General features: G+C 25.9%; 2 long non-coding RNA genes across 3 annotated transcripts; both read left to right on the top strand.

The window, feature by feature from the left end:
- The first annotated feature begins 1,865 nt into the window (after positions 1 to 1,865).
- On the top strand, positions 1,866 to 2,217 carry LOC112637770. Its single transcript, XR_003122715.1, has 2 exons — positions 1,866 to 2,053; positions 2,136 to 2,217. It is a non-coding gene; the product is annotated as an uncharacterized LOC112637770 (long non-coding RNA).
- Positions 2,218 to 13,417: 11,200 nt separating this feature from the next.
- On the top strand, positions 13,418 to 15,190 carry LOC105252660. Of its 2 annotated transcripts, XR_003122714.1 has the most exons (5): positions 13,418 to 13,452; positions 13,529 to 13,784; positions 13,927 to 13,993; positions 14,112 to 14,828; positions 15,155 to 15,190. It is a non-coding gene; the product is annotated as an uncharacterized LOC105252660 (long non-coding RNA). The 2 variants fall into 2 exon arrangements; XR_889316.2 differs by lacking the exon at positions 13,418 to 13,452 and having other exon boundaries at positions 13,491 to 13,784.
- The last annotated feature ends 8,652 nt before the right edge of the window (positions 15,191 to 23,842 follow it).

Raw genomic sequence — 23,842 nt, forward strand, 5'->3', positions numbered from 1 at the left:
GGCTTTAATTTTATACAATTCTTTACGATATCGTGATAATTTAATTATTATATCCATAATTATAATTATTAGTTACATTATATTAGTTATATTACTAGTAATATAAATATTATAATGATTAATTTATTGCTATTATTTATTGATAATGTATACATATGTAATTAGGTATATGCATATATATACATGTAATTATAATGATTATAATTATTAGCTTTACAATATTATTATTAGATATTATAATTATTAGATTTACAATAATTATAATGATTATGTAATTTAGTTATTAACATCCGGAATTCTAAAGCCAAATTTTTCGGAAATAAAAACATATATAGAGAAACTTTTGATTTATATTTCGATATATTCTTTCTTATCGAATTATATTAAATAAATAGTTTTTATAATACATTATATATGCTAATATAATAATATGACGATATAATAATATAATGCTTACGATAATATGAAAATTCTATTCAGTTCAATGAAAAACAACAATTAAAAAAATTTGAACAATACAGACACGTTTTGTGAATATAAAAACAGGATTTTATTTTTATCATAAAACATGAAATTGTGAGGCATGTATCGGCAGCATCATTGAAAATTGACACTTTAGGAAGTTCCCTAGGTAGCAAGATGACGTCTCCAGACGTCTTAATGACGTACAATGACGTCATTATAACATTATTAAGATGTTATTTGACGTAACTTTACTACCTGGGTTTTTTTCTAGAAAATACTAGATATATATGTTTATTTATTTATATTTATATTTCTAAGTTTTTTCATCTGAAGTTACTTTGTATTATACTTTGTATTATACTTTGTATTATACAACAAATCACGTAAATTCATGATATGTGATATTTCAGAACGGATAATGAGCCGATATCATTAATAAATAATAAGAAAGTAGTAGATAATAATAGTTATTGTATATATAAAACATTCCAAAAAAATGCAAAAGTGTATAAATAATATAATTCATAGGCATATGTATTAAATGACTAGAGATCATTCTCAAAACCAAATTAAGATTATTATTTTGTCCATCTCTTTTCCTCAATGCCGCTTTAGATTTCATATCATAAGTAATAAGTTTTTAAAAATAAAAAATTGAAAAACGTGATAAAATCAGATTAATTTTTATTGAAGACAAATAAGTTACATATTTTTCACAATATTATCATTATTCCTAATTAAATATTTACAGTTTAGGCAATATTTAAATAGTATTTCATTTACAATCCAAGAAGAAATTAATAACGAACTTCATGTATGTAGTAATTGACGAAAAAATCCGTGTACATTTCGAAAATTACATTTGAAGAAATCATCTTATATACATAATAAATAAAAAAATTGTTCATGATTTAAAAAATCACCCTACATCATCGAACTATCACGATTTCACATTTTAAGTAAAAGGTGCTGGAAAGGTGTCCTTGCACGTGCATCGGCTTTATCATTTTCAAATTTTACCGCATCATTGTGACCTGTGCAACCGCGGTTTCCGAAGAAAGCAAGAATTAGACAAACATGTGTCCTGGCATTCCGATCAAAAGCCCTATATCTGTACTATTTGCTTAACGAGCGTTTCCGCAGCAAGAGTTGCGTCGTTTGTCATCAACGTATTAATACCGATCAACGGTCATATATTTATACGATTTGCAGTGCCAGATTCAATCAAAAATGCTATCTAAAGAAACACTGCGAAAACTTTAATAAAGCCATACATACATAAACATAAACAGAATTTGTTTGTTTATGGATATGTCCGGATGAGGTATAGAACACTGTACAAAATAATTCTTAAGCAATCGTTGTAAATTTGTGTAGCTCGTACACGCTGAAATGTCATATTCTAATCAAAGTGAAATTATTCGGAATTACAAAATAACTTAATACGGTTGTATTTTTTAACAATATAAATTTATTCGTGTTCCTGATTAGGAAGAATTATAAATATTCTATTGAATAAAATCTTGACAAATAAAGAAAGTGGAAGAAGATCAGGAACGAGAATCTTAAAGGAAAATACATTGGTTAGGTATTATACAAGTATTATCTTTTAAAAAAAATTTGATAAACTTTTGTAAAAAGAAATATTATATAAAGAATTGTTAATATAGAACCGCAAAGATGTCAGTAAATCAAGCAATGAGCCCTTCCGAAGAAACGTTTGGTTGCTACGTATGTTACAAAGGATACACACAACAAGCAGATTTGAACAATCACATTTTAACCGATCATAACAATTGTTGCAATCGCTGTAATTTAATCTTTCCTGATCCGAGAAAACTTAAGAGACACCATCGAAGGCAGCACAATTTAAAACACTTATGTATATTTTGTTGTAAGGCTTATAAGGGATTAATGTATCGAAGGAAAGAGCATGATAAAACACTGTATCAATGTAAATACTGTCACAAAGCTTTCCATACATCAAAGAAATTATATAATCATCTACATATACACAGAAAACCATTTGAGTGTTCGATCTGTGTGGCGACATTCAATACAAAAAGCTCAATGCGATTGCATCTTATTAACGAACATCTCGAAAGACCATGCTGCTGGTTGCCGAGTCTCGAAAATTATGCACATTTTAAAAATAAACTGTAAAAAATAAGAGGTAATAAGAAGATTTCCAGTTCTCGAATTTATTTTTCTTTATATCGATTTCTTTCAGAATTATTTAGATGTATTAGATTTATTAATGAATGTTTTGATTGACGAATGATTACTTTTTGTATTGAGGATTGAAAAGAATCTTGCATACTATATGGAAATTATTGGTACTAAATATAATTTCGTCATTATTTTCAAAAAAATATTATGTTTTGGCCTGTTTAACAATTATTGGAACAAAAAAAAATGAAATGATAATAAGCTTTGATTAAGATGCAAGAAAGAGAGAGAGAGAGAGAGAAATAAGAAAGAAGAAGCAATATAAAATAATTAAGAACGATATATTATTCTGTAATTTTGGAAATTTAACATTAAATACTGCTGCAAAATTCATATAAAACACCAGAAGAAGGGGACTAAACAAGAAAAATTGTAAGTAGATTTCAGATGATATTTTAAAATTATGAAAGAGAGAGGAAAATACACAACATATATATATATATATATATATATATATATATATATATATATATAAAGGAAAAACATATAAAGGATAAAGTTTCAACTCGATTAGGCTGACGCATAGAATCGTGAAAGAAGCAAAGGATATTCTAACGAAACGCATTGCCGAAGTTAACGAATCTATTATCTGTCTAGAAAAAAATGTCAAATAATCCAAAGCCGAAAGAGATGCGGTAATGATTCATAGATGTGGTAATGATTTGCAAATACTGTAAAAAAAAGTTTATATGAGAGAGCTACTAGGCTAGTCCGATTAATTTCATCATGTTTAAATTCGAGTAATTGCATACTGATACATATCTTATGTTTTGAGATATACATATATAAGGGGAGACACATATATACTAATATATATAAAGTTCAATTGTTTTTCATATAAAGCTTGTTAAAAAATCTCAAACTTGAAAAATTAGTTATATTTTTCCTATGCTTGAATTTTACACAATTTTCAATGGTACCGTAATTTATTTATTACATTACTAATTATAATTATTAATTATATTATAATATTTATTATTTTATATTATTATTAATAATTTATTATTATTTATATTTATTATTATTTATATTTATTATTAATAATATTTATTATTTTAATTATAATATTATATTAATTATAATTATTAATTAATAATTGTAATTGCACTTTAATTATATTATATAATAATAAAATAAAATAATAATAGTATTACAGCATTTAATAATTATAAAATTTATAATTATTAATAATGTATACATGTAATTATAGCGTTTATAATTATTATTTTTGGAATGATTAATGATTATATAATTTAATTCAAAATATCATGATATCTAAATTCAAATTTTTCGAAAATAACAACTGGTATACATACGAAATTTTTAATTGATATTACCGATATAATTAATGACTACATAATTTAATTATTTGCTTCCTGAATTTTACAGTCAAGTTTTTCGAAGATGAAAAATTATATATGACAAATTTTTAATTTATATTTTCGATATAATTTTTTAATATATTTTTATCATAAAATTTGAAGTTGCTGAACATGTATCGCAGTATAGAATCATTAAAATTATACATATTAGGAAATTTTTTAGAAAATGCCAGAAATATATGCTTATATTTATTTACATTTATGTTTCTAAGTTTTTCCGTTTACAATTACTTTGTATTATATAACAAATCACACGAATACATGATACGTGATATTTGGAGACATATGGTGAGTCTTCATTATCTATTAAATAATAAGACAGTAATAGAGATAATATTAGTTATTAATTATTGTATATACTAAACATTCCAAGGCAAAAATGTATAAATAACATAGTTTGTATATGCATATATATTAAATGATTATACTAAAAGAACATTATCAACCCAAATTATATAAACTGACTTTATTATTTTGTTCATTGCAGTATATTTTTTTCCTTAATGTCGATTTGGCATTGTAAGCAATTCATCATTCAAAGATAAAAAGATGAAAAACGTGATAATCAGATTAATTTTTATTAAAGACAAATAAATCTTACATATTTTTCATAATACTATCATTATCCTTATTTAAACATTTACAGTTTATTTAGAAAATATTTAAATAATATCTCATTTACAATCCAAGAATTAACGAGCTTTATTTATTTAGTAGAATCATAATTGCCGAAATCCATGAAAAATCCGTATGTATTTCGAAAATACGTTAAAGAATCATCTTGTACATAAACATAATAAATAAATTGTTTATGATCGAAATATTGTCCTACAATCTATCGTCTATCACGATTCCGCATACACATTTTAAGTAATAGCAGGTGCAAAAGCCGACGTATTCTATTTATCAAGTGTTATGACAAGTATTTTTCATCACTGATTTTGCATTCTTACCGATCAATCGCATTATCTTATTTGAATAAATATTACAGAAGTTTTCATAAGCTCTAGAGGCTTTTATAAAATATAAATGTGAAAGCAGGTTTGTTTATCATTTGGATAGCAATATAGAGCTCATATAGAGCATTGTATTAGCACTAACAGTTAAGTTTACGATATTATCAAGTCTAATAGAATAGAATAAAATATTATTTATATATGTAAGATAACAGTACAATATTATTCTAGTTGCTGCGATGCCATTTTAAACAATCTTTTTTTCTCCAATTTAATAATTATAATTATATTTAATAATTATAAGATTTTCTGCAATTATTATGATTTTCTAACAATATATATGTTTATCAAGAGAGCCGAAAAGCGTTTTATACAAGACAAACTTATAAAAAAGATGGCACTTAGAACGAATTGTAAAAAAATATAAACAAAAAATCACAATTGCGAAGATATTGGAAAATATTCTCAAAAAATACATGCTGAAACGTCATACAAATCACACGAAGAGCTTGATGGAATCAGAAGCAGAGTCCACGTCTTTGAATAATTATACTTTTCGAGATCTATTGAATAATATTTCTAACATCTTACATGATTTGCCTAAGAGAGTGTATTCATGCCGCATATGCAAAATTCGGTTCGCCAGAAAAGCAGATGTAATCGAACACGAGAAAATCCATGCTATAAGACTTTACAGATGCATTATTTGTAGAATAACCTTTCGAACTATGTTAGCGTGGAAAGAACATTATTATTCAAATCACGCGAAAGTGGATAAGCATACTTGTACTATTTGTTTAAGAAACTTTATTCGGTACGCTAATTATTACAAACATTTAAAAAAACATGGTAAGTAAATATTTATATAATCTCTCTCTCTCTCTCTTTCTCTCTCTCTTTTGTGAAATCTGTTTGTTTTTCAAATAGATTATATGATTATCTGCATTTTCATACAGATTCACTCAAATGTTTCCATTGTGATGAAGAGTTACCCGATTTTGATATTTTATATGAGCATTTGTTAATCCATCAATAGGAAGTGCTTTAAAAGGCACAATAATACGAGTAAATAATATCAAAGAAACATTCATACTCTGCGAATTTCTTTCTATCAACTTCGTTTACAGGGAGATATGTACAGACATATACTGAAATAGAAGTACGTACAGATATATACTAAAATTAATCAATTCATGTTGTATAATTTAAAAATAATAACGTCCGTAAATAATCAATTTTAAAAATGACACTTAAGAAATAGATAATTTAAGGATATTATTACACGGTTATATGCTAAATGACTTTTATTCATCAATTATTATTATCTATATAAATCAATTACATATATGTTATTTCATATATTTATTTATTAATAACTTTAAGACAATTTATAATTATAATTTTTATGAAAATTATATACATTATATGTTTTCATATTTGACTATTTTCTTAAGCAATGTAATTTTATGTATAAAACGAAACATTCCAATTTAACATTTTTAAATTTGTAACATAATATAAAATGAACACAATAGTAGAAATATAATAATATATAACAATAATACTATATAATAGTAAAGAAAATATAAAGTAGGCTCATTTCAATCAATTCACTTTTTTTCAAGAAATATGGAAGATATGAAAAAAAAAACAAAAGTTGCTTCAAACAAAAGTTGTTTGAAAGTTGATGGGAAAAAAACATAAGAATATTAGTTTAATCTGATCTATCAACGTTATGTAAAGATTAATGTAAATTTTTAACAATTAAGAGTTTAGTTTTAGAGAATTTGGAAGATTTAAGGGAAAGGTTATTTGTAGTTACGAGATGCAGTTATATATTTTTTCTTAAAAGCACCTACAGCTGCTCGTTCAATTAGTACATCTTCTTTACATTTGATCCTTCTTATCATTTCGTGCATAAAAGTATTAAGATAAAATAATTCAAAAATAAACAATTTATAAGAAGTTTATATAAAATTACAATATAATAAATTATATCAACTTTTTATATAAAAATATTTCTTAAGCTATTAATTTTTGATTATCATATCCTTAATAACTTTTTATGCCAAATATTGCAAGGAATTGAAATATGTAAAAAAGTGTGATTTCATTTAGAAAGTTATGTTAATCTTCACTTTAACATTTACAGCCAACATCAATCTTAACAGTTGCAATTCAGTATCACAAATTAACAAAATAAATTGAATACATATATGCATTGTCATTTTAATCATCACGAAACATTTTACAAACCAATTAATTACAGGTTAGTATTTTCCTGAAAACTTCGTGGAAACTGCGTTTTTCTCTTTTCCTAGAAAAAAATTTGAGAAATAATTAGAGAATAATTAGAGAATTTTTATGAAATTTTATAGAAACTTAAAGAATTTTCTTTAAAAAAATTCTTTCTATGTTTGATGATTATTTTTATTACAAGCAGTTTTCAATCCGTTATATTTGTTGTATATATTTAAAATACATATTCTTTATTTATATATTCAATGAATTAGCAAAATGCTATAAAAATGAAAAAGTTTTTTATCTTATAAAAGTTATTCAGTTCTTTTCAGTACATTTTCAATATAACATTCAAATTGAAAAGTTTTTTATTTTTCGAGAAGCATAGAAAACGTACATAACGAAAAATAATTTTAAAATATTGCATTTAAAATTCTAATTTTATATGGAATCATGGGTAAAAAAAACTATAAAATTATTTACCATGAATTTTTCTCTAGGAGAAATTGCAATGAATTGAATGAATTTTTCTCTAAAAGATTTGAAATTAAATTTAAGTAATATCATCAAATCGAACAAGTAGAAGCAAGAATTGGCTCTGGTATTCCGATCAAACATTTTATATCTGCAATATCTGTAGTGAATAAATTTCCACAGTAAGAATTGCATCATCAATTGATATCAATTGATATATGTATTAAATAACTCAAGAACATTCTCAAACCAAATTATGCAAGCTGACATTATTATTTTGTTCACTGCAATATTATATTCCTTTTCTTAATGTCGATTTAGATTTCACATCGTAAACAATTCAACTTTCAAAGATAAAATGGTGAAAAACGTGATGATTAGGTTAACTTTTATTCAAGACAAATGAATATATTATCTATATTTTTCACAATACTATTATTATCCTTATTAAATATTTACAGTTTATTTTGACAATATTTAAATATTATCTCATTTATCATCCAAGAATTAACGATCTTTATTTATCTAGTAAAATCATAATTGCTAAAATTCATGAAAAATCCGTATTTCGAAAATTACAGTTAAAGAATCATCTTGTATATACACATAATAAATAAAAAAATTGTTTATGATGTAGGGCAAAATGTTGCCCTACAATCGAACTATCGTCTATCACGATTCCGCATACACATTTTGAATAATAGCAGTTACAAAAACAGACGTATTCAACGTTTCATGTGTTATTACAAGTATTTTTCATTACTGATTTTGCATTCCTATCGAACAATCGCATTATCTTATTTGGAGAAATAGTACGGACATTTTCAGAAGATCTAGAAACTTTCATAAAATATAAAAGTGAAAGCAGGTTTGTTTATAATTTAGATAGAGTATTAGCTTTAACAGTTGAGTTTAATATATCATCGAGTCGGACATAGAGAATATCATTTATATATGTAAGACAGTGCGATATTCCAATTGTTGCGATGCTCTTTTAAATAATTCCGATTTTCTCCAATTCAATAATTATAATTATATTTAATAATTATAAGATTTTTTGCAATTATTACGATCTTCTAACAATATATATATATATGTATAGAGCATATGATCAAGAAAGTCGAAGAGCGTTTTGTACAACACAAACTTATAAAAAGGAAAAAACTTGGAGCGAACTCAGAAAACAAAAAATCGGCAATCACGCATTACGATTGCGAGGTTATTCTTGAAAAATATTCTCGAAAAAATACATACTGAAACGTCATACAAATTACACGAAGAGAGTGATGGAACCAGAAGCAGAGTCCGCATCTTCGAATAATTATACTAATCAAGAACTAACTAGTCTAACTAGTCTAACTAGTGTAACTGATTTCTTATCTAGTTTGCAAAGCAGAAAGTATAAATGCCGCGTATGCAGAATTTCGTTTTCCAGAATAGAAGATGTGATCAACCACGAGAAAATTCATGTTATAAGAATCAGATGCTCTGTGTGTTATAGAATCTTTCGAAATTTGGTAGCATGTAACGAACATTTTTATTCAGTTCACCATGAAATTGATAATTTTAGGTGTATTTATTGTGGAAAAAGCTTTTTCCAGTATGCTAATTATTACAAACATGGAAAAACACATGGTAAGTAAATATTTATATAATATCTCGCGAAATATGATATTTGTTTTTCAAATGGATTAAATAAATATCTGCATTTTCATACAGAGTTAAACAAGTGTCACATTTGTGAAGAGATGTTACCCGATTATAGTATTTTATGCGCACATTTACACATAGCCCATCCCCACGAAATATCGGTTTTACATCGTTCTTCATAGCGTTCCAAAAAGGCACAATAATACGAGTAAATAATATCAAAGAAATATTCGCACTCTGCGAATTTCTTTCTATCAACTTCGTTTACAGAGAGATATGTACAGACATATATTGAAATAGAAGTACGTACAGATATATACTAAAATTAATCAATTCATGTTACATAATTTGAAAATAATAACGTCCGTAAATAATCATTTTTTAGTTAATAAATGACACTTTAGGAAATAGATATAATTTAAGGATATTATTATTTACACGGTTATAGGACTTCGCAATTATTAGCAATTATATAAATCAATTTCATACATGTTACTTCATATATTTCATATATTTATTGATAACTTTAAGAAAATTATAATTTTTATAAAAATTATATACATTATATGTTTTTATTTTGACTATTTTCTTAAACAATGTAATTTTATGTATAAAACGAAACATTCCAATTTAACACTTAAATTTGACACATAATTTAAAATTAACACAATAGTAGAATACAATAGTAAAAAAATATTAAGAAAGCTCATTTCAATCAATTCACTCTTTTTCAAGAAATATGGAAGATACGAAAAAAAAAACAAAAGTTGCTTCAAACAAAAGTTGTTGGAAAGGTTGGTCGGAAAAACACATAAGAATACTAGTTTGGTCTGATTTATCAACGTCATGTAAAGATTAATTTTTTAATTAATATTTAAAAGTTTAGTCAAGAGTTTAGTATAAAGATTAATTTTTTAATTAACAATTAAGAGTTTAGTTTTAGTTTCAGAGAATTTGGAAGACTTAATAGAAAGGCTGTTTGAAGTTACGAGGAGCAGTTATACATTTTTTCTTAAAAATACCTACAGCTGCTCGTTCAATTAGTATATCTTCTTTACATGATTCTTATCTTCTTTACATATCTTCTTTACTTTGATTCTTCTTATTATTTCATGCATAAAGTAAAGTTAAGAAAAAATAATTCAAAAATAAACAATTTATAAGAAGTTTATATAAAATTATAATAAATTTTGTCAACTTCTTATATAAAATATTTCTTAAGCTATCAATTTTTGATCATTATTTTTTTAATAACTTTTTATGCCAAATATTGCAAGGAATTGAAATATGTAAAGAAATGTGATTTCATTTAGAAAGTTATATTAATCTTGTATAGTCAATATTGATTTATAACCAATATCAAATTAATAATCTCTATCTTTTTTTCTTTCGAATTAAATAATTTTTTCATCTTTCATATTTTTCGAGATATTTGAGTGAATTAATTAAAAATAAGTCACCCCCTCTATAATATGTAATAAATGATATATGTAAAGCACTGACGAATTTATAAAATAATTTTCTCATTTTGTTAATTTTAATTTTACAAGACAATTTTTCTCAATTTATTAATTTTAATTATTTCTTCTTTAACGTACGTAAATTTAAACTGAGATATAATAATATAGTATATATATAGAGATATATAATAGTAATTCTCATAAAGAAAATATTGTTTAACACTCGATTTACGAGATCCATCAATTTGATGGGTTATAATGTGAGATATATATTCGTATCATTCCATTAATAAAAATCAGCAACAATTGCTAGGAAATAATAGTAATGGCTTCTGCAATTGCTCGTTAATCTGGTCCTGTAAATCTAATTAAAGGAAGATGTGAAATTAAAGACAAGATTGTATTTCAGAATTTCTTGCACAATAATGTTGTTCTCAATTGTAGTTAGATATTAAAAATTTATTTAGTTTTATTTTTTTCTAAATAAATTATTTTTCTCTTTTTACAAAAGCATTTCTATACTTAAAGAAATGATTGAATAACTTTCGAATGATTACGTGTAAAATGTGTTAATGCATGTTAAAAATCCATTATATATTACGAAATGTTTCCTTAATTTTTTAAGGAATAAAAGAATGACCGATTTATTCATATTGATCACAAACTATATATTGTCATGTAATATCGCTTTCTGAGGGAACAATGAGAAAACTTTTACAAGACTTCAGATAGAAGCATATAAATATTTATTGTTTATTTTTGTAAATATTTGTACAATAAATGTTAACAGTTGCAAATGTTAATAGTTGCAGTTCAATATTATAAATTAACAAAATAAATTGATTACATGTATGCATTGTTATTTTAATCACCACGAAACACTTTAATTTTACAAACCAATTGTGATTAATTACAGGTTTATATTTTCTGAAAAACTTGAAGAAACTGCAATTTTAAGCGATTTTCTTTTTTCCGAGAAAAAAAATTAGAGAAAAATTAGAGAATTTTTATGAAATTTTATAGAAACTTAAAAAATTAAAAAAAAAATTCTTTCTGTCTTTAATGATTGTTTTTATTGCAAGCAGTTTACAATCTGTTAAGTTATATTTTTGTTGTATATATTTGAAATACATATTCTTTACTCGTATTTATATATTCAATAATTCAGCAAAATGCTATATATAATGGAAAAGATTTATCTTACAAAAGCTATTCAGTATATTTTCAATATACTCTTTAAAAGTGAATCAGTGTATTATCACTGTAATCAGTGCTGTACTTATAACTGTTTGTAATCAGTGAGTATTTACTAAAAATAGTAAGTTTAGAGAGTAACATTCAAAGTGGAAAGTTTTTTAATTTTTGGAGAAGCGAACGCACATAATGAAAAGATAATTTTAAAATGTTGTATTTAAAATTCTAATTTTATATGGAATCGTTGACAAAAATATTAGAAAGTTATAACTGCAATGAATTTTTTTCTCGAAGAATTTACAATAAATTTTTCTCTAAAAGATTTGAAGTTGAGTCATTTAGTTAATTCTCTTTTCACATGGATCGAATGGAAAAATGAGACATATTGGATATAATTTGCAAAGAAACTATGTATTCAATATGAAAAGATTAATATCGGGAAAATTTCATCCAACGATTTAGCAAAAAATATCTATCATTAACTTTCGATGATTTCACGATCTCAAGATTGGAATCGATCGGTTATTCGGTTATAGATTTCTATTGGGATAACTCTTTGAAAAAAAGCAGAAATTTCGAAAGAACCGCTGATGGATCATGATGGATACTCGAGACAGTGCAAACAAATATCGGAACATAAACATATCGAATTAATTCGCTTGAACATTACGGAGAATAATTGTACTTCCTGCATGTCTAAAGAATGCGGGAAAATACTCTCCATCTCGTGTAATCTCTTAATTCACTGCAACATTCATATAGGTGTGCCCCTGTAATTATTTGCTTCCGATTTTAACATCTATTTTTATTCCATCTGCTTTCGATGACAAGAGCTTCCGATCGGCGTTCAACGTGAAGAGACAGGTGCATGACGTCCACGACAGCGTTTGCGATGTGTGCGGCCATTTTTTCGTTTTAGGGTATCAAGGGAGACAAGCATCCATATCATTTTGAATAAAGAATAACAGGAAGGAGCATGTGTCAAACGGGCGAAGCCGGAAATTAATTTTATGATGTATTCATGACGTATTTATGACGTTACAGGAAGCGAAAGAACAGCGGTAAATTTCAAACGTTTATATTTAACTTGTAAATCTCTTATTAACATAAATATATTTACATTTCGGTGCGTCCTTGAATTTTCAAATGTCCATATAAATAACAATTTGTCATCTTTCTATCAATTCACTTATTACAAATCATAAAATTGATTTAGTTTTTTTTTATCGATACACTCGATCATATCAAAGAAATTGAGGTTGTATTACGAACTTGATTTGCAACGCACCAGGTGTCATTAGTAAACCTGGACGTATTCGTTGCACCCTCACCACTGAATTTTTGGGCCTGTTCTTTTCAGCTGCACTGCTGCACTAGTGCAATTAGTTAGAGTGAAAGAAAGTATGTTTGTCTCTTTCTAACTTATTGCACTAGTGCAGCAGTACAGCTGAAAAGAACAGACCCTTTGTTTCATCAGTTTCATGCTCTTTCCTGCTTTCCGCTTTCTGTTCTTTATTCAATTTACCGGCGAGATACACACGTGGAGGATCTGTGGAGGCAATTCGAACAGAAGATGTCCTAGCACTTGCACGTGCATCGACTCTATCATTCTCAAGTTTTACCGCATCATTGTGATCTGTGCGACCGCAGTTTCTAAAGGAAGAATTGTACAAGCACGTGTCTTGGCATTCCGATCAAAAGTCCTACATCTGTAATATTTGCGAATTTTCGCGGTAAGAGTAATCAATTCGATCAAAGATCTCATTTGTACGATTTATGCCAAATTCACTCAGGAATATTAATTGAGGAAGCATTGCGAAAACTTCATAAAACCGTACATACATAAATATAAATAGAATTCGTTGTTTGTTATAGATACGTTTGGATGAGATAGAACATAGTACAAAGTATTGACTCTAAAGCTTATTATCACAGAATCTGTGTAAGTCATATATGTGTAACGTTATTCTAATCAAAGTAAAATGTTTTAATTGGAATTACAAAATAAATTATCAGATTGTGTCTTTTAACAACATAAATTTATGCTAATTCCTGTTTAGGGAGAATAAAAAAACGTTCAATTGAATAGAATCTTGATGAAGGAAGAAAGTAGAAAAGAAGATCAGGAACAAGAATTTCAAAAGAAAATCAATATCTAGGTGTTACACAGCCTTTTAAATAAAAGCCTTTCAAATAAAAATTTAATAAACTTTTAAAGAGAATCATTATATAAAGAATTAATATCAACAAGCATGAAGGTATCAGCAAATCAAGCAAAGAGCCTTTTCAAAGAAAAGGTTTTATTTTCTTGCAACATATGTCACAACGAATATGTAGAACGAGCAGATTTATACTATCATGCTTTAATCAAACATAAACAATTAAATTGTTGTTTTCGCTGTGATTTCAATATCTTTTTGAATCGGGAATCTTTTGAGAGACACATGCTAAAGAGGCACAATGTAATACACGTCTGTATGTTTTGTCCTGAAGCTTATAACGGATTGATGTATCGAAAGAAAAAGCATGATAAAACACACTATCAATGTATATACTGCCAGAAAGTTTTCTGTGGACCAAAGAAACTATATAATCATCTATATGTACACTCAAAGCCATTTGCATGTTCGGTCTGTGCGGAGAAATTTAATACGAAAGTCGCACTGAGATTGCATCTTGTTAACAAACATCATGAAGAACCATGTGACTTGTTGCCGAGTTTCAAAAATCTCTAACATTTTAAAAACTTAGTTGTAAAATGAGAAGGAAATATAAAGGTAATGACCAGGAAATATATTTTAAAATTGTTAGAAAGCAAAATATATATGTATGTATATGAAAAAATATAGACACCTGCTTACATTTTGTAATTTATCTTAAAGTATATGTAGCATGTTAATACATATGTAGAATGAATATATGCATGATCACATAGCTGTCCATAGTTCTTAATAAAGATACAAGATTTGTCGAAAAATGCAATATTAAAATCTATTCGATCCAAATTGAAATAGTCGATGCGATCGAAGAAAATCGAAAAAATATCTTCACTTTTGCAAATAATTTTGTTAATGATCAACCAATTGAATATTTATTCTCATAGATAAACAATACAATCCCCAGAATGCGCTCGGATCAAGAAAAATCAACAAATGACAAACAAAAAAGCAAAGATAAAGGAAAAACATATAAAGGACAAAGGTTCAACTCCATTAAACTGGCGCATACAAGAGTGAAAGAAATGAAGGATATCCTGATAGGACACATCGCCGAAATTAACAAATCTAGTTTCTGTCTAGAAAAAAATGTCAAATAATTCAAAGCCGAAAGAGATGCATCCATCGATGCGGCAATGATTTGCAAACACTGTAATAAAAAGTTCCCCTTATGAGAAAGCTACTAGACTAATTTGAATAATCTCATCATATGAATTGGAATTAAACTCAATTGCATATCATATATATAAGATACACGTGAGAAAGTATATATAGAATAAATGAATCATATTACCTATATTTTTCACAATACTATCATTATCTTTATTTAAATATTTATCATTTATTTAAACGATATTTAAATAATATCTCATTTACAATTCAAGAATTAACGAACTTTATTTATCTAGTAGAATCTTGTCGAAGTTCAAGAAAAATCCGTATGTATTTCAAAAATTACAATTGAATTATCTTGTACATACACATAATAAAAAATTGTTTATTGAAATATTGAACCCCTATCATCCAACTAGCGTCATATTTCCTTGTATACATTTTGAGTAATAGCATGTGCAAAAATCGACATATTCTATATTCCGTGTATTATGACAAGTATTTTTCATCACCGATCCATTCCTATCGATCAATCGCACATTGTCTTATCTGAAGAAATAGTACGGAAATTTTCGTAAGATCTAAAGACTCTTATAAAATATAAATGTGAAAACAGATCTGTTATCATTTAGATAGTACATGTAGCATTATATTAGCATTAACAGTTAAATTTAAGTGATATCATCGAATCGAATAAGTAGGAGTAAGAATTAGCTCTGGTATTCCGATCAAACGTCTTATATCTGCAATATCTGCAGTGAATAAATTTTCGCAGTAAGAATTGCATCATCAATTGATATCAAGAGTTGCATATTTGTATAATTTACACGCTGGATTCTCAGGAGCATTAACTGAAGAGTCATTGCAAGAAGTTCAAAAAGCTACATACGTAAATATAAACAAGAATCGTTGTTTGTTTATGAATCCGGACAAGATACAAAACATTACAAAGTATTGACTTTTAAGTTCATTATTAGAAGAATCTGTGTAGGTTGTACATACTATAACGTCCTTCTAATCAGACTAAAGTGTTTTAATCGCAATTACAGAATAAATTAACACGATCTCGTGTTTTTTAACAACATATATCTATGTAAATTCCTAATTACGGAGAATCCAAAAACGTTCAGTTGGACAGGATTTTTAAAAGTGAAGAAAGAAACTGGTGACAAGTTCAGAAACGAGAATTTCGAAGGAAAATCAATACCTAGGTATTACTCAAGCGTGCCTTTTAAAAAGAAATTTAATAAATTTTTTTGAAGATAACTATTATATAAAGAATCAATGGCAGAAATCTATGCAAGGGTACCAATAAATCAAACAAAAATCTTCAATGCAGAATCGTATTTCTGCTACAAATGTTATAACGGATGTATACCAGATGCAGATTTCGACTCTCACTTTTCAATCGATCATAATGGATTAGACAGTTGTTTTCGCTGTAATTTAGTCTTTTTCCGTCACGGTATATTTAAGAGACATATTCGAAAATTTCACAGTAGAAAACACGTCTGTTCGTTTTGTCCTGAAGCTTATAATGGATTGATGTATCGTAAGAATAATGATGAAACGCGGTATCAATGTATACACTGTCAGAAAGTTTTTCATACATCAAATAAACTATATAATCATCTACGTCTACACTCAAAGCCATTTAAATGTACGATCTGCGAGAAGAAATTTAATACGAAAGGCTCACTGCGATTGCATCTTGTTAACAAACATCGCGAAAGCCCATGCCACTGGTTACCGAGTTTCACAAATCTCTAATATTTTAAAAATTTAGTTATAAAAATAACAAGAAATAAGAAGAAAACTTCGATCTTTAGCGTCAAACTTATTTTTCATCCATGTCACTATCATTCAGAAATGTTTATAGACATATTAAATTTATTAATTAATTTTTTTTATATTATGGAATGAGGAGAATCTTACAAATTATATGTAAATTATTGCCATTGAATAATTATGAATCATAATTTCGTCTGTCTATACTGTATTATAATTTCGTCATTATCTTTACAACTATAATCTTTTAAACAATTTTTTTGACAATTGATGAAACAAAAAATCAAACGATAATTAGATTACTTGATTAAGACGGAAGAGAAATGACGCAACATAAAATAATGTTATGCGCTTATCGGATAAATCAACAAGTGACAAGTAGATATAAACGAATATAAAGGAAAAATATATAAAAGACAATGGTTCTAATCCTACTAGACTGACGCACACAAGCGTGAAAGAAACGATGATATTCTATAATTTTGGAAATTTAATATCAAATTTTGCTTCAAAATTTACTAAGCATAGAAGAAGAGGATTAAACAAAAAAGATTGTAAGTAGATTTCAGGAAATATATGTTAAAATTATCAGAGAAGAAAATATTATTTATATATATGTGTGTGTGTGTGTGTGCGTGTGCGTGTGCGTGTGCGTGTGCGTGTGCGTGCGTGCGTGTGCGTGTGTGTGTGTGTGTGTGTGTGTGTGTGTGTGTGTGTGTGTGTGTGTGTGTGTGTGTGTGTGTGTGTGTGTGTGTGTGTGTGTGTGTGTGTGTGTGTGTGTGTGTGTGTGTATGCATGTATGTAGCTAACAAGTATAAACACTTCTGTTTATACCTACAAATCGTAATTATCCTTAAAGTATATGTAGCATTGTTATATATGTAAAGAGTGAATTTTTATTGATATTAGAATTCAGTGATTACGACACATTTAGTTGTTCAAAACAGAAAAATAATGAATTTTCCATATGCCTAGTTTGATTATACTTACTTCCCTCCAGTAAATATAAAATTATAAGTAAATAGCAAATTTTCTCCATATCATAAGATCTTTTTCTTTTAATTATTCAAAAATCTATTGCATAATCAAGACTTATGTTTTCATTAAAAATTATTTTATACATAAAATATAAATTATTTTATACATAAATATATAAATATTATACATATAAAATTTTATTATAGATATATGATTGTATATACAAACATTAATAAATGATAGAGAGTAAACGACAGAGTAAAAATATTTTGCAAATGAAATTATTTTATGAAATTTTATCTTAGAAAATATACTTTTATTTATATTTACTTTTTAATAAATTCTTTTATTTAAAAAAATTAAAACATTATTGCATTAATGTAGTGAAAATATGTAATATAAATTATACATATAATAACAAGCATGTGTTTATTTTTTTTATTTTTTAGGTTAAAGAATCAGATTATACACGATCTCGGACAATTGTCCATAGCTGCTCTTGACGAAGATATTTATCGAAAAATATATAATAATAAAATCTATTCAATCCAAACTGAAGTAATCAATATGACGAAGATTCAAAGAATATCTCTTCTTTTACAAATAATATTGTTAACGATCAATTGAATGTTTAGCATTGCAAATAAATACATTTCCCAAAATGCACTTATCGGATAAATTAACAAGTGACAAGTAGATATAAATGAATATGAAGGAAAAATATATAAAAGACAATGGTTCTAATCCTAGACTGACGCATACAAACATGAAAGAATGATATCCTGATGAAACACATTCCCAAAATGAACGAATTTATTATCTATCTAGGAAAAATTAAACAATCCAAAGATTTCCATCCATCGATAATGCGCCAATGATTCATAAACTTTGTAATAAAAAATAATTTGCCTCATGAAAAAGCTATTAAGCTGGTTCGAGTAATCTCATCATGTTTAATTTTAAATTATGGTTAAATCATATTGAATTCGAGTAATTTTAAACAGTCACATATTTTATATCTGAAGATATATATATATGAAGATATATATATATGAAGATATATATATATGATAGGGAACACATATGTCAATATATATAGAATACAATTTTTTCTCATATAAAACTTGTTAAGAAGTCAAACTTGAAAAATTAGTCATCTTTTTCCTTCGCTTTAATTTTACACAATTCTTAATAATATCATTATAATTTAATTGTTATATTAATAATTATAATTATTAATTGTATTATAATTGATATTTTTATTATAATAATTATTAATTGCAATTATTGATTGTAATGATTAAGTATTAATTATATTATATAATAATTATAAAATTTATAATTATTAATAATGTATACATGTAATTATATGTAATAATATGTAATTATATGTAATAATGATTAAAATTATTACATCTACAATAATTAATGATTATATAATTTAATTAACATTCTGAATTCTGAAGCCAAATTTTTCGAAAATAAAAATTAGCATATATGTGAAATTTTTATTCCATATTTTTGATATACTTTCGATATTTTTATATCATAAAACAAAGAATTGTTGCCAGTATAGCATCATTAAAAAATTGACATTTTTGAAATTTTTTTTAGAAAGTATTACAGAGAGAGAAAGAGAGGGAGAGGGAGAGAGGGAGAGGGAGAAAGGGAGAGGGAGAGAGGGAGAGAGAGAGAAAGAAATATGTTTATATTTATATTTATATATAAGTTTTACATTTATATTTCTAAGTTTTTTCGTTTACAGTTACTTTGTATAAAATAAATCACGCAAATCCATGACATGCGATATTTTAGGACACATAATGATTCTTTATTATCTATCACTAGTAAATAATAAGACAATAAGAGATATAATATTAATTATTTTTTATATATAAAACATTCTAATGCAAATGTATAACATAGTTTGTATCTGTATATGTATTAAATGATTAGAGAACATTATCAACTAAAATTATATAAACTTTATTATTTTGTTCATTACAGTATATTCCTTTCCTTAATGTTGATTTCGATTTGGTTGTAAGCAATTCATCTTTTAAAGATAAAATGAAAAATGTGATATAATCAGGATAATTTTATATTAAAGACAAATAAATCTTACATATTTTTTATAATACTATCATTATCCTTATTTAAACATTTACAGTTTATTTAGACAATATTTAAATAATATCTCATTTGCAATCCAAGAATTAACGAGCTTTATTTATATAATAGAATCATAATTGCCAAAATCCATGAAAAATCCATATATATTTCGAAAAATACATTAAAGAATCATCTTATATATACACATAATAAATAAAAAATTGTTTATGATCGAAATATTGCCCTACTATCGAACTATCATCTATCATGATTCCGTATACATTTTAAGTAATAGCAGATGCAAAAGCCGACATATTCTACGTTTCATGTGTTATGACAAGTATTTTTCATTACTGGTTTCGCATTCCTAACGATCAATCGCATTAATTTATTTGAAGAATTATTACAGAAGTTTTCATAAGCTCTAAAGGCTTTTATAAAATATAAATGTGAAAGCAGGTTTATTTATCATTTGGATAGTAATATAACTCATATAGAGCATTGTATTAGCGCTAACAGTTAAGTTTATAATATCATCAAGTTTAACAGAATATCCAATAGAATACCATTCATATATGTAAAACAACAGTACAATATTATTCTAGTTGCTGCGATGCTATTTTAAACAATCTCGTTTTTCTCCAATTTAATAATTATAATTATATTTAATAATTATAAGATTTTCTGTAATTATTATGAATTTCTATAATATGTATGTATATAGAGCATATGATTATACAATTATACGATTTCACATTTTAAGTAAAAGCAGGTGCTGGAAAGGCATCTTTGCACGTGCATCGGCTTTATCATTTTCAAGTTTTACCGCATCATTGTGACTTGTGCAACCGCGGTTTTCGAAGAAAGCAAGAATTAGACAAACATGTGTCCTGGCATTCCGAACAAAAGCCCTATATCTGCACTATTTGTAACGAGCGTTTCCGGAGTAAGAGTTGCGTCGTTTGTCATAATGTATTAATACCGATCAACGGTCATATATTTATACGATTTGCATTGCCAGTTCAATCAAAAACGCTATCTAAAAAAACGCTGTGAAAACTTTCACAAAACCATACATACATAAACATAAACAGGATTTATTGTTTGTTTATGGATATATCCGGATGAGGTATAGAACACTGTATAAAATAATTCTTAAGCTATTGTTATAGACTCTGTGTAGCTCATACACACTGTAATGTCATTCTAATCAAAGTGAAATTATTCGGAATTACAAAATAAATTAATACGGTTGTATTTTTTAATAATATAAATCTATTCGAGTTCCTGGTTAGGAAGAATTATAAATATTCAATTGAATAAAATCTTGACAAATAAAGAAAGTGGAAAAGAAGATCAGGAACGAGAATCTTAAAGGAAAACATTGGTTAGATATTATACAAATATTATCTTTTAAAAAAAATTTGATAAACTTTTGTAAAAAAAAACATTATATAAAGAATTGTTAATATAGAACTGCAAAGATGTCAATAAATCAAGCAATGAGTCCTTTCGAAGAAACGTTTGTTTGCTACATATGTGACGAAGGATATGCACAAGAAGTAGATTTGGACTATCATCATTTAATGGATCATAACGTTTCAAATTCTTGCTATCGCTGTAATGTAGCCTTTCTCAATCACAGAAAACTTAAGAAACACAATCGAAAACGGCACAATATAAAACACTCAGGTTGTATATTTTGTCCTGAGGCTTTTGGCGGATTGTATCGAAAGAAAGAGCATGATAATACCCAGTATCAATGTATATATTGCCATAATACTTTCCGTACATCAACGAAACTATGTAATCATCTATATATACACAGAAAGCCATTTAATTGTTTGCTCTGCGTGATGACATTCAATACAAAAAGCTCAATGCGATTGCATCTTATTAACAGACATCACAAAAAACCCTGCCGCTGGTTGCCGAGTGTCATTTTAGAAACTTAATTGTAAGTGAGTGAGAGAGTGAGTGTGTGTGTGTGTGTTGTGTGTGTACATATACATCACACAAGACAAGTATAACACTGAATTTTTATTGATAAAGAAAATCGCAGTAATTACAAGATATTTGGTAGTTAAAAACGGAAAAATAATGAATTTTCTATATGTTTTCCTGTTTACTTATACGTACATTTCTCTAGTACAAATGAAATTATACATAAATAATTAATTGTCTCTGTTATTTCATAATATATAAATATTATAAACACAAAATTTTAAAATATTATATAAATATTATAAACACATACAATTTTATCGTAGATACATGATAAAATTTACAAACATATGATAAAGAGTGCAAACGATGAAAAAATCTCTCGAAAATATGAAATTTTATCTTAGAAAATATAGCTATTTTATATAGTTTATTTTAGACAAGTTGTGGAACATTTATTAATATAAGATGAAGATATATAGTATAAATAATTGTCTAATAATAAATACATATGCTTATATTTTATTTTTCAGATTAAAAAATCAGATTGAAAAATCAGAAAAAGATATATATATATATATATATATATATATATATATATATAAAGGAAAAACATACAAAAGACAAAGGTTCAACTAGATTAGGCTGACGCACACAAGCGTGAAAGAAGCGAAGGATATTCTGATAAAACGCATTACCGAAGTTAACGAATCTATTATCTATCTAGAAAAAAATGTCAAATAATCCAAAGCCGAAAGAGATGCGGTAATGATCCATAGATGTGGTAATGATTTGCAAATACTGTAATAAAAAGTTGTCCTTATATGAGAGAGCTACTAGGCTAGTCCGATTAATCTCATCATGTTTAAATTCGAGTAATTGCATACTGTCACATATATATATATATATATATATATATATATATATATATATAAGGGGAGACACATATGTACTGATATATACAAAGTGCAATTGTTTTTCATATAAAACATCTTAGAAAATATCAAACTTAAAAAATTAGTCATATTTTTCCTATACTTGAATTTTACACAATTTTCAGTACCGTTATAATTTAATAATTATATTACTAATTATAATATATTACTAATTATTAATTATATTATATTAATATTTATTACTTTAATTATAATATTATATTAATTATAATGATTAATTAATAATTATAATTGCACTTTAATTATATTATATAATAATAAAATAAAATAATAGTATTACAGTATTTAATAATTATACACAGTAAAAAATTTTGTGTTAAATTTAACATATTTTACATGTCCCAATTTATCCACTCTAATTATAATGTTAATTTAACAGAAGGCAAGTATGTAAATAAATAACACAAGTAATATATGTTTAAAAATTAACACAAAAGTGTAACACTTAAATCTTTAACTTTATCTGGAAATAAAGTTTATGTTAAATTAACATATTTATAATGTTAAATATAATTAAAAGAAAATGTTATTCTTACATTTTTATGATAAATAATAGAAGAGATATATCGATTTAACATATGGAAACTGTTATAGATAGAAAAATAATACAACTTATCTGTTCATTTTAACATATAACATATTTCATCAAAAATTCGTGCATTTACATATTAATTGTGTTGTTTT

The sequence above is a fragment of the Camponotus floridanus genome, unplaced genomic scaffold (assembly GCF_003227725.1).
Source record: "Camponotus floridanus strain SB8 unplaced genomic scaffold, Cflo_v7.5 scaffold2, whole genome shotgun sequence".
Lineage (NCBI taxonomy): Eukaryota > Metazoa > Arthropoda > Insecta > Hymenoptera > Formicidae > Camponotus > Camponotus floridanus.